The sequence below is a fragment of the Coffea eugenioides genome, chromosome 9 (assembly GCF_003713205.1).
Source record: "Coffea eugenioides isolate CCC68of chromosome 9, Ceug_1.0, whole genome shotgun sequence".
Taxonomy (NCBI): Eukaryota; Viridiplantae; Streptophyta; class Magnoliopsida; order Gentianales; family Rubiaceae; genus Coffea; species Coffea eugenioides.
The window spans coordinates 40,216,499-40,233,692 of record NC_040043.1 but is presented as its reverse complement, the minus strand read 5'-3'; positions in this window follow the sequence as shown (position 1 = coordinate 40,233,692).

Sequence of the window (17,194 nt, the reverse complement as noted above, 5' to 3'; positions counted from 1 at the left end):
CAGGTATTGTAATTTCTTCTTGCATAATAAAATGAGAAGGAAATTATAGTTTGAAGTGGTCATCCCTTTTGAGAAATGTTGCTTGCATCTCATTTGCAACATATATATATATATATATATATATAGTATTATTGACTATAGATGTTTACCTATCTCAGCATCCATCATATTGAATTAAATCTAATGCTACTCGCCATCATAATTATCGACTCTGTGTATCAGTTAGCTTATAGACAAGCCATTTGCATCTCATCCATCTTCAAGCCATTCTATTACATTGACAAATGGGCGATATATAAAGAAACCAAAAACTGCTCGAACTGGTCTAGTCCGAGTTGACTGAATACTGAGGCTTTTACTATACATATTTGACCGTTTTTCTAGTCATGTAAGATTGAGCTATGAAACCTACCTGCAGTTGTCTGGTTCCAGTGGAATCGGCTAACTGGCTACAATTGGTTCAATTTTAAAAGGAGAAATAATTAACTGAAAAAAAAGAATAGCAGTAACTGTGAATAGATAGGACAAAAAAACTGAGGCCATTCCTTCTCTTTTCTTTTCTTTCATTCCCTATATACGTAGTATAAAATTCGTTATGTCCTTTATAACTGAAACCCATTCATTGACTCAAAAAAATGATCAGGACAAGGATCATTGGTTCAATTATCGGGTCAACCAAAAGTAGCTAGTCTGTAATTTGACCCGTGACGTCATATATACATTAAAGTATTATGTTGAACATATTGCACACACAAATTATGGCTTAGTTATAGAAATTTCCACTTGTTTAAAGTAATAATATGACTTTTCATTCCACTTTTATAATTGATACGGTTTTGGCTAACCTGCGACCAATGAACAATTGCTAAGAGAGGTCGTCTTACATGTTAGTTTTTTTTTAAAAAAAGTGTAATCAATTTGGAAAAGTGTCTAATCAAATAGAGTTGCAATAGTTGTGATTATGTACATTCATATGGCAATTTAAGTATATTAATGGAGAAAAGTTCTAATTGATATCATTTGAAATTTAACCAAAAGTTCTATGGATTAAAGTATCATGCATATTATGTTTATATATTTTGGTCACTTAAGCCATTTTAGTTTTTAAACAAGGGTAATTTTGAAATTTTCATAGGCTCCATTACAGATGATCATTTCTGTCATTTTATCACTTTAATTCAAACTATGAGAGACTTATATATAGTTTTTAAAACTAGGGGATTATGTGAAAATTAGCTACACCACAGGGCGTAAAGTGTAATTTATCCTATTTTTAAAGCTGTAAATACAAGGAGTGTTATTTTAGAAATTTTGGTCAAGTACATTGTGAGAACCCTGAAAATAGACATATAAATATCAGTGCATATTTTATTTGCATTTTAATTCTTTAATAAATTTTAGCACGAAGTCCAATTGTTTTTAAATAAGTTTGTAGAATTAAACGTTATGTGCAAAATAAAAGAATTGTGCTAAACTACTAAACTTCTTAGTTTTGTTACATTAACTTCATATTTCGATGGTAAACTATTTCATTGATCTAATCATTAATTACTTTGAATTCTAGTATTGTAACTAAGTGTTTTGAAATAAAAGTGTAAAGATAATTTCTATGTAATAAATAATATAATTGTGCCAATATTAAATTATTCGGTTTTGCTATACTAAATTAATATTTCTTGAGTTAGATTAATTCTATTACTTTAAAATAAATTCTTTGATTTCCGATAACTAGTTTTAATCGTTAATAATGTTAAATGTTAATAGGAATTTCCGCGTTAAGATGAAAACCAATGAATTTTAGATAAATATGATTCTAATATACTAAACATACTTAATGCGTGAAAATTCGATAAATATATCCTTATCTTTCTTTGTTTTCGCAATAAGTGCGTAAAAATACTTTTATGTGCAAATTGACACCTTGGATTTAATTATTATTTCACTTGACTTTATATTACTAAATCAATAAATTTCGAGTTAGACTAACCCTATTTCTTGAGAAATAATAATTGGAAATTCTAATAATTAATTTAATCGCTAAATAATATAAGAATTACTAGGAACCTTAATATTCAAGTTTAATCGATAATTATTCGATAAAAAAAAATGGTTTAGGTATATTAGGGTATAATTAGGCGTTCAAATCGCACTTGGGGATAATTTTTAGAATTAAGTCAGAATTCAGAAATTAAGTTGAGATTGGGGAGCAAAGTGAAAAGACTAAAATAACCCTACCTTACCTTTCCATGCAAACCAAACGGAACCTCTGACCGCAAATCAAATCATGCAGCTATTACCAATTTTGTACGCAACCCATTTCTACACGCAAACCATTCTCATAAACCGCGGCACCACAATACCATCCTTTCTATCTCACGGCTAAAACCACAAAACCACTCACTCTAATTCACATTTCATATCACAAACACAAACCGCAACTTCCTTTCCTTCTCTGCACAAACAAAACCGCAAACCATTTCTTTCTTGATACCGAGATACCACTCTTCACCAAATCTCATTTCCTCTGCACAACTCAACCTCCTCCACCCACGAATCATCTTCACTTCACCCCACCTCGTGACCATCGAAGGAAAGGAGAGTGAGAGGTGTTGAATTCAAAGCCAAGCCTCAATTGATGACTTTTTCAAGCCAAAATTGAGGACTTTGAATTCTTTGGCCTAAATTTCTAAATCCCACATCGGTTAAGTTTAACATTTGAGAGGTTGTTTGAGAACTATAAATAGCTCTCAAACAAACCAATTCAAGTACACCAAGCAAGAGCCAATAACTTGCTTTCTTCTCTCTCTTTGTAATATTTCTTCTAGTGAAATATTAAATTGTCGGTAGTGTCCGAGTAGTCGGAATCACAATATCCAACTACGCCTTGACCAATCTTCTCATCCCGCTCAAATACTAATCCAACATCTACGGTGTTCAAAATATACCGTAAAATCCATTTCACAGCTTGCCAATGCTCCTTGCCAGGATCATGCATGTACCTGCTCACAACTCCAACTGCTTGTGAAATGTCGGGCCTTGTACACACCATAGCATACATCAAGCTACCCACCGCATTTGCATACGGTACCTTTGCCATATATTCTCGTTCTGCATCATTCTTTGGAGATAACGATGCACTAAACTTGAAATGAGGAGCAAGTGGAGTACTAACAGGTTTAGTCTTTTCATTCATACCAAACCTCGTTAAATTCTGGTGTTCTATTTTATTGTCTATTTAGTAGCTATATTTGTAGGTATATTTGTAGTGAGTTATTGTGCAATTAAGTGCATATATAGGTGATTCTGTCTAGGAAATTGGTACTTAAGCAGGCCAGTGTGCCTCACCAAATATTTCCTGGGAATTACCTGTTTTGCAATTTTAGGTACAATAATTTACTCGTTATACCTTAACTTTGGTAGGGCTTCCGCAACAATTGGTATCAGAGCTCGAGGTTTCTTAGTATGCTCTGTGGTTGCAGCATGGTCTGATCTTCCACATCAGAAAAGATTTCTTGGGCTATTGTTACTCTACATTTAGGAGCTACTAAATATAATTTGTAGAGATGGCCGAAAGTAGATCTTCATCTACAATGCAAGCATCAACAAGCTCGTCATTATCTATTATGGCGAGAAATGTTATGACGAATACAAAATTAAATGTGGAGACATTTGATGGTACCGGTCATTTCGGCATGTGGCAAAGTGAGATTCTAGACGCGCTCTTTAATCAAGGTCTAGACATTGCCATCGAAAAAGAGAAACCAGAAGAGATTGAAGAGAAGGAATGGAGGACGCTAAATCGTTTAGCGTGTGGTACAATTCGATCGTGTCTTTCAAGGGAACAAAAATATGTGTTCTCAAAAGAAACCTCTGCAAATAAATTATGGACTGGATTGGAGGAGAAGTTCTTGAAGAAAAATTGTCAGAACAGGCTCAACATGAAGAAGCGTTTATTTCGCTTCACTTATGTTCCTGGCACAACTCTAAGTGATCACATCACTAATTTCAATCAGTTAATCACTGATCTGATGAATTTAGATGTGACATTTGAAGACGAAGATTTGGCTCTCATGTTGTTGGGATCTCTTCCTGAGGAGTTTGAGCATCTTGAAACAACTCTACTCCATGGGAAAGCTGAGGTGTCCCTCAGTGAAGTTAGCTCTGCCCTGTACAGCTATGAGCTCAGAAGAAAAGACAAGCAAAATAGCAGAGATGGAGCAGCAGAAGCTCTGGTAACTAGAGGACGCTCACAAAACCAGAGAAAGGGGACGAGAAGAAGATCCAAGTCAAGAGCCAGACTAAGTAAAGATGAGTGTGCCTTTTGCAGAGAGAAAGGGCACTGGAAGAAGGACTGTCCAAAACTGAAGGGTAGACCTGACAAAGAAAAAGCTGTTGCGGATTCAAATGTATCTGAGTGCATTGATCAAAACTCAGATTTTTCATTAGCTGTCATGCCTACTGGTCATTCTAGTACATGGCTATTGGACTCAGGTTGTAGCCATCATATGACGTCCAATAGAGAATGGTTCTTTGATTTCAAGGAAAAAGAAGGTGGAGTCGTTTACACGGCAGATGAGACCACATTAGCAACAAATGGGGTTGGTTCAATTCGGCTGAGGAATCAGGATGGATCAATTAAGATTCTAACTGATGTCCGATATGTGCCAGAATTGAAAAAGAACCTCATTTCTGTGGGAGTACTAGAATCAATGGGCTACAAGGTGTCGGCATATAATGGAGTGATGAAAATCATTTCAGGTGCATTGGTGCTGGTGAAAGGAATCCGGAAAAATAATAACTTGTATTACTATCAAGGTAATGCAGTTGTTGGAGTAGCGGCCGTGGCTTCCAGTGATGATCGAGAATTGAAAGTAACCAGATTATGGCATATGCGCTTAGGGCATGCCGGAGAAAAATCTTTGAATCTTCTGATGAATCAAGGACTATTAAAAGGAGCCAGTGTTTGCAAGTTAGATTTTTGCGAGCATTGTGTCAAAGGAAAGCAGACAAGGGTAAAATTTGGCACTGCAATTCACGATACCAAGGGTATTTTGGATTATGTGCACTCTGATGTGTGGGGACCTTCCAAAACAACTTCTTTGGGAGGCAAGAATTATTTTGTTACCTTTGTCGATAACTTTTCTCGAAGAGTATGGGTGTATACTATGAAGGCGAAAAGTGAAGTATTGGGAATTTTCATCAAGTGGAAAAAGATGGTGGAAACTCAAACAGAAAGAAAGATCAAACGCCTTCGAACAGACAACGGAGGTGAATACACTAGTGATCCGTTCATGGAGGTCTGTGAAAATGAAGGCATTGTTCGGCACTTCACAGTCAGAGATACACCACAGCAAAACGGGGTGACAGAGCGTATGAACCGGACATTGGTGGAGAAAGTTCGGTGTATGTTGTCCAATGCTGAGTTGAGCAGACAATTTTGGGCTGAGGCCTTAGCATATGCAAATCACCTCGTTAATCGCTTACCATCAACTGCTATTGGCGGCAAAACGCCATTAGAGAAATGGTCGGGAAAACCTGCTACAGATTATGATTCCTTACATGTGTTTGGTTCTACTGCATATTATCATGTTAAAGAATCAAAGTTGGATCCAAGGGCGAAGAAGGCGCTCTTTATGGGGATCACAACAGGCATTAAAGGTTATCGCCTTTGGTGTCCCGAAACGAAAAAGATAGTTTTCAGCAGGGATGTCACCTTTGATGAATCTACCATGTTAACAAAGGTAGATGTACAGCAGAATGATAGTACTCCCCAACAGGTGGAGAGCACTCCTAAGCAGATGGAGTTTGAAAGAAGCATTATCAGACCAGCAGTGGATATCGGAGTAGATGAAAGGACTCCTATGGTAGAAGAAGAATCAACTGAAGAAAATGTTCCAGTTGAAGAACTTTCACAGCAACATGAATCAATTGCAACCAGTAGGCCAAAGAGGACAATCAGAAAACCTGCTCGTTTTGCTGATATAGTGGCCTATGCATCCCCAACCATAAAAGTTGATATTCCTGCCACTTTCAATGAAGCAGCTCAAAGTTCGGATAAAGAAAAGTGGAGGATTGCAATGGATGAAGAAGTACATTCCCTTCATAAGAATCAAACATGGAGGCTAACCAGTCTTCCAAAGGGAAAGAAGGCAATCGGATGCAAGTGGGTATATGCAAAGAAGGAAGGATTTCCTGACAAGTCTGGTGTTCGCTACAAAGCAAGATTGGTGGCTAAAGGCTACGCTCAGAAGGAGGGAATTGATTACAACGAAGTGTTTTCTCCAGTCGTGAAACATTCCTCCATCAGAATTTTATTGGCTTTGGTAGCACAATTGGATCTGGAACTTGTCCAATTAGATGTAAAAACTGCGTTTTTACATGGTGACTTGGAAGAGGAAATCTACATGACTCAGCCAGAAGGATTCAAAGTTGCTGGTAAAGAAAAGATGGTATGCAAGCTTGACAAATCGTTGTATGGATTGAAGCAGTCTCCAAGACAGTGGTATAAGCGATTTGACAAGTTTATGATGGGGCAAAGGTACACAAGAAGCAAATATGATGATTGTGTATATTTGCGCAAGCTACGAGATGGATCCTACATATATCTTCTTCTTTATGTTGATGATATGTTGATAGCTTCCAAGGATCAAGGTGAGATTGAAAAATTGAAATCTCATTTGAGTCGGGAGTTTGAAATGAAGGATCTCGGCGAAGCCAAGAAAATTCTCGGCATGGAGATAAGTAGAGATAGAAGATTGGGGAGGCTTTATTTGACACAGAAAGAGTATCTTAGTAAAGTATTAAAGAGGTTTGGTATGAATGAAAAGACTAAACCTGTTAGTACTCCACTTGCTCCTCATTTCAAGTTTAGTGCATCGTTATCTCCAAAGAATGATGCAGAACGAGAATATATGGCAAAGGTACCGTATGCAAATGCGGTGGGTAGCTTGATGTATGCTATGGTGTGTACAAGGCCCGACATTTCACAAGCAGTTGGAGTTGTGAGCAGGTACATGCATGATCCTGGCAAGGAGCATTGGCAAGCTGTGAAATGGATTTTACGGTATATTTTGAACACCGTAGATGTTGGATTAGTATTTGAGCGGGATGAGAAGATTGGTCAAGGCGTAGTTGGATATTGTGATTCCGACTACGCAGGAGATCAAGATACACGTCGATCAACGACTGGGTATGTTTTTACACTTGCTAAGGCACCAGTCAGTTGGAGGTCTACCTTACAGTCAACAGTTGCTTTGTCTACTACAGAGGCGGAGTATATGGCAGTTACGGAAGCTGTTAAGGAAGCAATTTGGCTTCATGGATTGCTTGATGAATTGGAAATTGGACAGAAGTCTATCAAAGTTCATTGTGATAGTCAGAGTGCTATTCATTTAGCAAAGAACCAAGTTTATCATGCAAGGACGAAGCATATCGACGTACGGTATCATTTTGTGAGGAAGATTTTGGAAGATAGTACGATACTACTTCAAAAGATTCAGACCAAGGAGAATCCTGCTGATATGCTTACGAAGGTTGTGACAACTATCAAATTCCAACATTGTTTGAATTTGATAAATGTTGTGCACGACTTGAAGATTGGCGCTTGACAACGCATTTGAAGACACCACCGAATTTGAGGGAAAAAAAATTTGTATTTTTGGTGGGATTAGAAATTATGCCAAGGTGGAGATTTGTTGAATTCAAAGCCAAGCCTCAATTGATGACTTTTTCAAGCCAAAATTGAGGACTTTGAATTCTTTGGCCTAAATTTCTAAATCCCACATCGATTAAGTTTAACATTTGAGAGGTTGTTTGAGAACTATAAATAGCTCTCAAACAAACCAATTCAAGTACACCAAGCAAGAGCCAATAACTTGCTTTCTTCTCTCTCTTTGTAATATTTCTTCTAGTGAAATATTAAATTGTCGGTAGTGTCCGAGGACGTAGGCAAATTAGCCGAACCTCGTTAAATTCTGGTGTTCTATTTTATTGTCTATTTAGTAGCTATATTTGTAGGTATATTTGTAGTGAGTTATTGTGCAATTAAGTGCATATATAGGTGATTCTGTCTAGGAAATTGGTACTTAAGCAGGCCAGTGTGCCTCACCAAATATTTCCTGGGAATTACCTGTTTTGCAATTTTAGGTACAATAATTTACTCGTTATACCTTAACTTTGGTAGGGCTTCCGCAACAAGAGGGACGTAGCTTCGGTATCATCGACAAGAAAAGAAAAGGAGGAAAACCGCGAGCTGAAGTATTTTTCTGGTTTGTCCGTGAGTTGATGGAGAGATCTGAGAGCCAAACTTCATCCAATCCAGCCGCAAGTTTGAGCAAAGGGGAGGAAGATTTGCGGGCTGCAATTTCTGGATAGCCGAGAGGAAGAAAATTTTGCAGCTGATTGTCGTGTGAGCTAAACCTTAAGCTGAGGTAAACTCTGGTCCTAGACTAGCTAATTAGAGATAAATGAGTTGTTTAAGAGCTTGCATGTGATGGTTAAGCACTTGGACGATAAAATCAAAGAATAAGAAATCTGATTTTAACGGAGATGGTTTTGCCGAGAGCCTGTTCAGAAAATGCAGTCCTTAATCTGCTTATTTGAACAATCTGAGCTCATAAATGAAATTAGCTAAGTAAAAATCAGATGATTAAGTCTTGCATGAGGTTAATCAGTCGGCTAAGCAAGAAATAAGGATGTAACAAAAGAATTTGCTGCATGCAAGAGCATCCGAGAATGGTTGAACAAAATTCTGGAATTGTGGATGATAGTAGTTGCTGTCCGAACTTGATTTAAACCAGAGCTGATAGTAATTCCACTAATTAGTCATGCATGTTGGTTTTGAGTACCTAATACAAGGTTTTAGCTGAAGAAACTCCAGATTTGCGTCTAACTTAGCTGCTGGAAATTTTCTGGAATAGCCGAGAGACTTCATGTTTGTTTGCATTTGTAATTGCTGTCAAATGGAAAATTTTGTTATAAATTACATATAGATTATTAGCTTTAAGTATTAAGTGAAGTTTAATGGAGGAAAATCTGAGGAAAAGTTGAATTGTGGATTGAAACCGAGGGAAATTTTCTGCTGCAAAATATTCCAGCTTGGTCGAGAGAAGGAAGTGAGCATTTAATTAGTTTTGTTTTCGAATTTCAATTCAGATTTTCGTATTGACTGTTTAAGATTTGCTTGAGGCTTGCTAATCACCTGTTGCATGTTGAGCTGAGGTAAGAATTGAAGTAAACTAGGAACAAAAGCTATATAAATAAACTATCAATTGCTGGCAAATTTTATCTTAGCTGATGACAGATTTATGGGGACTTTTTGGTGGAATAATTTATTGGAATTAAGCGTTATTTGCTTTGGTATATGCTGGTATGAATATCATACTTAAATGTATGATGATTTGAATAAGAGTATTATGATTTTAAAAGAGGAAAAAGAGTTTTTCACAAGTGAAAGATGAAATTTCAGATTTTCGGATGTCTCTGACCAGTTTCAGTAAAATGCTTATATCTTGGTGTAGGAAAATCCGTTTAAGGCGCCGTCAGTGGCATTTGAAACTAGAAACATAGGCCTTTGTCCTGTAGAAATTTCGTATTTTTCCTCCATGTATACTGCTGTCTGTAAATTCTGGAAGTAGACTGTTTTGGTAGGAATGTCCTGTTTCTTTGTGAAACTGAAATTGGGTTTTGGATTGAACTTGTAGCTTACTTGTGGTTTAAATTCTTGATTAAATTGTGGTTAGAAGTAATTGATGTTGTCAGGGGCTAATGATTGATGAAACCCTTGGCCATTTGAATGATTTTATAAGTAATACAGGGTGATGGAAGTTAATTGCTGGAATGTCTTGGAGGCTTCACTTTTATTTTTAATTGTTTATGATGGGCTTGCTGAAACCAAGTGCTAATGATTGATGAAGCCTTGGTTGACTATTTTATTTTATTCAGAGATGCACTTGTTGAAATCTAGGGCTAATGATTGACGAAGCCCTAGTAATTTGCTATGTGATTTTTGCCATATTTTGATCCATGTTATGACTTCGAAACGGAATCGGAGCGGTGGAAGTTGTATCGACCTTGAGAAATCGAGTAACGGTGATCAAATCAATCAAAAATATTTTTCCAGCTAGTATTATATTATAAAACTCCATATCTAGTGTTTTGCCTAAGACTTTCCAACTCGATAATTTCCTTTAGCTCAAACTAGCCTTGATAGCTATAGTAAATAAGTTCTATAGCTTTTGGAAACACTAAGTCGTATTTTAATTCCTTTTCTTTCTTTAAGCTTTGTAATTGGATAGTTAACTATAGGAAAAGTTCCGAAATACGAGTTTTAATAATTTAGCGAAAAGCCTGGGAAACTTGCTCGGCAAGAAACCCTATTTTAGGAAAAATAGTTTTTAAGGATAATTTTTGCAAAAGCCGTAACTTTAGAGAAATGTTCAAAGTAACTTTCTAACATTGATATTGAGAGGTTGTCGACTTATTTCAAGAAAATAATACTAGTTATATTTTTTTTTAGAAAAATACCTCAAGAAAAACTATAAGAAATATCTCTTCTACTTTTGTCAAGTTTTAACCTAGGGAACTCTTGATTTTTCTAAGGGAAAGTGAACTAGTAGTATATTAAATATACCTCAATGACTATAAGCTTAAAAACTGAGTAGAAACTTATAGTTTCAAAATTTTGGTTTTAGGGTTTTTCGAGGACGCGGAATTCGATCCCCAACTTGATATCTGAACTCCACTCTTGGTGAGTGTCCCTGCTTGTTCTATGCCTACTTGATTAAAGTGCTTTCTTGACTTGATATGTGACAATTGAAAAATGGTTTTCTGATCCATCGAAGTGGGCAGTGTGTACTTTACCGCACTAGCTCTTCGAGTGGTGGCTTGCTTGAAATATTTTCGTGAATATCCTGCTTGCACTATCTACATGCTGGACGCCACGTCGTTGGGTGAATCCCTCGACTAGTCTATAATAACCTCATGCTGGACGCCACGTCGTTGGGTGAATCCCTCGACTAGTCTATACTAACCTCATGCTGGACGCCACGTCGCTGGGTGAATCCCTCGACTAGTCTATAAAAATAATAATAATAATAATAATAATGAATCTACATGGACTTTAGATAGTGAAAGTTGATGGAGGGTCAACTGCGGGTAATTTTGATCAAGCGAGGAAAATGGCTCGTGAGAGCCCCTGTATCCTACCCTGTGCTGTTATACGCTTTCCTACTTGTGAATATAAGTTTGAAGCTATTATTTGCTATTCGTTTATATGATTGCATGTTTGGGGCACCACTGAGCTTTAGCTCATCCCACATTTATTGTTTTCCTTAACAGGTTCTGGAAACTGAAAGCTGGATGCTTACTTATGTTTTCCTTTTGGCTTGTATTTGAATACTATAACTTATTCTGTGGGCTGTAATGTGTTATTTGGGATAATGTAAATTTCCATTTTGGATTGCTACTTGAAGCTGGAAAATGTGTAAACCCTAATTCTATTGCTTGGCTTGTAAGTTTGTATTTGGGATTTATGTGTGTATCTATCCGGACTGGTGCGACTTTAGACTTTGGTTTGTAGCACGTGGGACGTTTAAGAGCCTCGACTGGTTATTTTTGTCATTGCTATCTCTGAAGTTAATGTGGCTTTAGGGATGATCTTATTCGGGAAAAATTGTTTTGTAATAGATTAGATTATTCTTCGAAAGATTTGGGTTAGAATGCTTGCGTGAGTCCTGGCGAGAGCTGGGCAGACGGCCCGCCAACCCTTTGGTTCGCCTTAGGGGGAAGTGGGGTCGTCACATACATTATGCATTTTAGAGATTTAATTTATAGAAAGAAATCAAAACTTGACGAATATAAAGAAATGCATTAAAGAGTTAAAAATGCCACAATAGGTAAGTAGGTTGGTGTAATTGTGTACAAAAAAGACAAGTAGAGTTGAAGTATAGAGATATATTGATTAATATGTGTCTACTTAATCACCTTATATATATGAAAGAGAAAATGTGTGTCTATGTGTAAGTTTAAGGACAATAAATGTTAATCACTAGTTTATTGGAGATAAATATGAATTTGTAATCAAATTGAGTTTTGGATTGCATCACTACAATCCAAACGAATAAAGTGATAATAACAATGTAGTAATGCTATAAAATAAAAGCGTATTTTTGTCCAAAATTTCTTAACATATTGAGTTGAATTACTTATGGGGTAAAGTGACTAAAAGATAACGTTAGGGGGTAAACTGATAGTAGGGACATAGTTTAAGGGAATAAAGTGATAATAACCCTTATATAAAATATCCTAATAGAATATTACTCCCTTCATCCCATATATTAGTTATATTTGGGGATATGTGCTTTTTATGCATTGTACACTCCACCAAAAAGTTTTTCCTTCTGTTCCACTTTTGCCCTTAATCATGTGTTGGTCAAAATAAAAAATAGAAAGCAATCCCATCATATTTGTCTTTATGCATCATTAATGAAGGGTATAAGGGAAATTTTGTAGTATAAAGTAGTTAGAAATGTCAAACACGACAAACATTTTGGGACAACAAAAAAAGAAAAGTATGAAACTTTCAATAAAACGAATAGAGTACTTCCTAAACACTAAAACTACTATAACTTGACCAATACGAACCCACCAATAAAGACATGAATTCATATTCCACAAAGCCACCAATCTAGATGAAGAATCAAGTTAGAGTTGCAGGAACTCTTGACCCTTCTAATTCACGAGATTATAAACCTTGAATTTAATCGTGATCCACAACTTAATAGAGATATTGAACCAAGGTTGTTGGTAGAAGACGCCACAACTAATTTGTGGCTTATTGGTTGATAAGTCGGATGAACATTCAAGAAGAATTCTCAAGCACTCAAGTTGGATCTCTTGGATAAGAGAGTTACGAAACACATACGTGTTTGCTGGAAATTCTCAATCATATTAATCTATGAAAGGAACATGGATAAGGCTTTATTTATAGCCTTTACAAAGATTCAAATCCTAAACTAATTTAAAAACAATTAACTACTTTCCTAAAATAACATAAACTCCTAAACTCTAAAGGTACTAGTATTTTTGTACTAAAATACGCTAGATATAACTTATAGGCTTACAGGACCTAAACAAATGCTAAAAAAAATAGGAAATAGTTTGAAACTATAAAAATCGCTAAAAATTTAAAAAAACTGGTCTGACACATAATCGGGGGACGGTTTGCTCTGCAATCTCCTGCAGTTTGGTTCAATGGTTTAGTCAGAGAATGTAGACCAAGGAAAAGCAAACGTATTCGCGACCGGTTTCTCTACAGATTCTCCCTTGGTTAGTATCCATCCGACGGTTTGTCCCCCGGTTTTGGTTCCTCAGTCCACTTCACTTGCATTAACGACTTGAATAAGTGTGTGAAGTGTTGTTTCATCCTGCTCAAATCCTTGAATGCTGCTTGTATCATCAACTTGAATTTGTACATCTCAAACTAAGGTTTGAAATGACTCTCTAACCTTCTTAGCACGAGCTCTTGTTATTGGACCATTTGAAACAAATTGTGGCCTTCACTGGAACTTGGAACCTTCGAACCTTGAGCAGTTTGATCAGCCGTGGGTCCATCATCATTGACTCCAATAGAACTACTACAAACTTAGCTTCATTAATAGACAGCTAAATAATAATATAGAGATTTCTATCTTTGAACCTTGATATAATATGGCAACATTGCCCTCTTTTGGATCTGGTTCACCACCACCTCGAACAATAATCTACTTGCAATTTATATCAATATCACTTTGTATTCATTCTTCATTTTCAAATACTTTTCTGATTTCAATAATCCACGAACTTGAATAGACTGTTTTCGTCGTACAATTTGATATCAATTTATTAACAACTCATTTTGTGATTTTCATAATCACAATTTAATTGACAGGATTCTTCTCTAATCTCTGTCTCACAACCACAATCAATTTGACAATTCTTCCAAACCAATTTTATGGTCCAATCTTCATCAATTGGATATTCCATGACCAATCTTGTGGTTTAAGTCAATCAACTGACTTCTCACAACAGCAATTTTTGTACTCTAACTCTGACAACAGAAAACTTCCACAACTAATCTTGTAATTGGGACAACTCTTCAATATTCACGGACACCCCAAGATCAATTTTTTGAACCTGGGACTCTGATACTAGATGTAAAAACCAAAAAACTCACCAAAAACTTATTGGAGATATATTTGACAAAACCAATACGAGGGGGAGGCATTTTATACACATACAAATGTGTGGGAAAAGAGAAATAAATATCAACAATAATCTATTAATCACACGCTATAATAACAATGCTCTCAAATTTTTCACTCTTCTCAACTAATACAATAATAAAACTCCCTATTTATAGATTAGATGACTTGGTAAATAAGTCTTACACCAAAAGAAATTTCCAAATAAAATACTAAATCCTAAAAACTAAAACTACTATAACTTGACTCCAATAAAACTACTAAAAACTTAGCTTCACTAAAAGACGGCTAAATAATAATATAGAGATTTCTATTTTTTGCATTGATTTAATATGCCAACATTGCTTCCCTGACATTGAATTTTGATAAAACAACGAAAAAAAGGGGTATCAATAGACATTGAATTTTCCTTGAATCACCCAAACACCTTCAGGCGTTATATCACTAGCATTTGAGAAGAACTTTAATAGTCATTAAAATGATAGTTTCAAAATTGTGGCAGACCCATGTCTTTTCTATATAGATTAGTTATGGTACGATATTTTACGAATTAAGCTTGTAAACTGGAATATCATGTATTGAATTCACTGTGTTAGAACAATATTGTTAAACTCGGATTGGATAACGATTTGGCTAAACTATTGGGTTAGAAGTCAACTAGTTGGATCAATCGGACCATTCTTGAAAATTCGCTGGTGTCAGCATGATATCGTAATTATTTTATATTTTTATAAGTTTCAAAAATATTGAAATTAAATTCTAAGTTATGTTTGACCAATCATACAAAATGTTACAAAAATATTAGGCTTGTAATCAAATATACAACTAAAAATTATATTAAAAAAAATGTGAATTCATGTCCAAAATATGTCCATTCTCCAAAATTACTTGAAAAACTAAATTCAAACAAATCATACCCAATTCGAGATCTTTTTGGTGGGAATATGGGTTTATAATGCTAGTTAGAATCATTGATGATAAATTGATAAGATGATAGGGATAACAACTTCTTGATTTAGAGATCATTTAGGGAAACGAGAGATTTTGATGTTTACACAAGAGTTCGTTTGGTTCACGGATTGGATGAGATGTTATGACTCATCCTTAGATTATTAATCTTGGGTTGAGTCATCTTCGGATTAATAATCCAAGTGACCTAGTGTTTGGTTGACTCTAGATTGGATATGATACATTTAAAAATAACCCTATCCTATGTTTGGTTAGAGACTGGATGAGATAGAATTACTATTTCAATGATGAAAGTACCCCTTAGTTTGTAAGATCATTTTAATAAAGTAATTTAATAATTTATAAATTGTATTAACATAAAGTAGTTTGAAACTTTAGAATTATAAAGTAAATCAAGGGTTTTGGTATATAAAAATTTGCATTCACTCAAACTTAGCCCATGCGAGTCCTTAAAAATAGGTTTTAACCTAGTTTTTGAGTCTAAATTTAAATTAAATTAAATAATTGGCCAAGTTTTGGCTAAGTTAGTGTTCAATTGAATAAAATCCAACCCATTAAAGAATTTTAAATGAGCCAAGTTCAAGCCAATATAGAAGATTTTCCTTTGGATCAAACTTGAGCTTATTGAAACCCTCATTCATAAAGCCCAATTGATAAGGTTATGCATTTATATGGAATTTGATTGAGAAAATAAGGTTAGTATGTGAAGACCCGAAAATTTTCTTATTTTATCTTATTTTTACCGGTTTATCTAAAAATTTATTCACTCGTTTTCCCCGAATAACTTATTTCAACTATTTTAAATTCATTTGCATGGAAAAAGATCTTACTCGTATTTTAAAAAAAAAGTCCCATTATTAAATTTAATTTTTCGAAGGCTTGTTTGCAAGGAATAACGAGTATACGTTTTCGAGGCGATATTCAATCCGAGAGTGTAATAATCTTGGAGAATTGAGAATGATCCATAATAGATTATGTGAGGACTCATATTTTATTTTTAAAATATTTATTTTTATAATTATTTACCCTAGTATTAGTTAAGTATATTATCGTTATATGAATTACTTTTAAATCTCGCTTTATCATACGCGAATCGGAAGTTCGCGTAAATCGAGCTGGAACGGCTAAGTGGAGATTTAAGAAACTTATACTAGACTACTAAGAGTGAATAATTATAGTGTTAAAGGAATTACATTGGAGGTTTAGTGCACAAGTGAAACAAACCCGAGAGAAAAAACGGATACGAAACACGCGCGCGCGAGCACTATTCGTAGGATTTTGGCCACAAATTCATGAAGCTTCCAAGGGAAGCTTCACAACACACCAACCTCTCTTTTCTCTCTCTTAGTGCCGGCCAAACCAGCCAAGGAAGAAGAAGAGAAAGCTCTTCATCATTCTTGCTCCATTCTTGCACAATTTCACTCCAAAATCTTCATTCAACTTCCATATCACTTAGAGATTAGCTTAAGCTTGGTGGAAGATTTCATCTTGGCGGTTTTGTTGGAGCTTTTGTGATAAAAAAATTTCTGGTTACTTCAAAGCTAAGAGGTAGCTTTCATCCACCTTGAATCCTTCCATTTTTCTTCAAAGTTGAAGCTTCAATTTGCAAGGGTTTGAAACCCTATGCATGAAACTAGGTAGAGGACTTGAGGAATCCATTTTTTATTGCTTTAATCTTAGGTAGAGGTCTTGAGGTGACTTCTAGGTAGCGGTCTTGAGGTGTAAATGCTTGATAATGATTGTTATGTGTGTAGATGAAAAGATTATGGTGAGAAACGATGGAAAAATCGAAGGAAGATTGTACTTGGACGATGGCCGAATCTGTCCTAATTTTGCCTTACCAATATTTCGAATTTTTGATGCTCAAACGACTGTGAAACTGATGTATATATGTTGTATGTTATGTGTAGAAAGTTTCTACCAAAAATCATTTGAATTGGTTGAGCAAAACTTGAATTTTCGAAATTTAAAGAAATCTGGAAAAC